The sequence below is a fragment of the Silurus aristotelis genome, assembly GCF_946808225.1.
Source record: "Silurus aristotelis genome assembly, chromosome: 17".
Classification (NCBI taxonomy): domain Eukaryota; kingdom Metazoa; phylum Chordata; class Actinopteri; order Siluriformes; family Siluridae; genus Silurus; species Silurus aristotelis.
In genome coordinates this window covers 8,176,231-8,176,950 of record NC_139590.1, presented here as the reverse complement: position 1 = coordinate 8,176,950, position 720 = coordinate 8,176,231, and the positions used below count along the sequence as shown (strand labels likewise).

General features: G+C 38.8%; 1 protein-coding gene across 1 annotated transcript in view; it reads right to left on the bottom strand.

Moving 5' to 3' along the window:
* Window positions 1-91, bottom strand: part of tcap (titin-cap (telethonin)) — a 1,136-nt gene extending 1,045 nt beyond the window's left edge. The window contains exon 1 of the mRNA XM_083567098.1: window positions 1-91. This exon is cut by the window's left edge and continues 169 nt beyond it. The gene's annotated coding sequence lies outside the window, so the exon portion shown is untranslated.
* Window positions 92-720: the final 629 nt, after the last annotated feature.

Sequence of the window (720 nt, the reverse complement as noted above, 5' to 3'; positions counted from 1 at the left end):
TGGGTCTGTTGTTAAAAAAAAATTTTTTACTTCTTTGAAAGCTGCTTCCTTTCTGGTTCTGACTTCTGAGAGTGTGCAGTTGTCAGGGTGAAGGTGTGTTCTTTTATACAGGCGCTGATGCTATTTCTACACTATGGTCTCACTCCACACTCTGTCTGTGCCGACAGCTGATACTCTCTCGATCACACACACACACACACACACACACACATACACACACAGAGGACACATGCTTGGAATGATGACGCAGAGGCTTTGAAATCCCCTGATGCCAGTAAGTGGTCTTTTAAAACGATCTGTTTAAAAACATTCACATGGCTTTAACTAATAGAAAAGCAATGACACATGACTCCACGTTCATATACATCTTTACCATTATTACTGTCATGAACATCATCATCATCATCAGTGTGATTGCTGTCAGCACAATGGGAACCAGGAAAACCTACTGTGGAAATTCGGAAGAGTGACAGTCAACATGGAAACTATTTTAGACTCTGGCGCTTTTTGCTTTTGTCACTGAAGACTAGACTAGGTTCTGAGAACTTCAGTACAAATGAATCGAGAGAACAAAACTTCATGAGTATAAAACAACCAATTAGCATGAGAATTTTTAAATGATGTAATCAAGTCATCTTCTGGTGAGCAAAACGTGGATATTGAGGATATCTGTTTAATTCTATTTTGAAATTTCAAACAACCAATTAACAGGAAATGCCT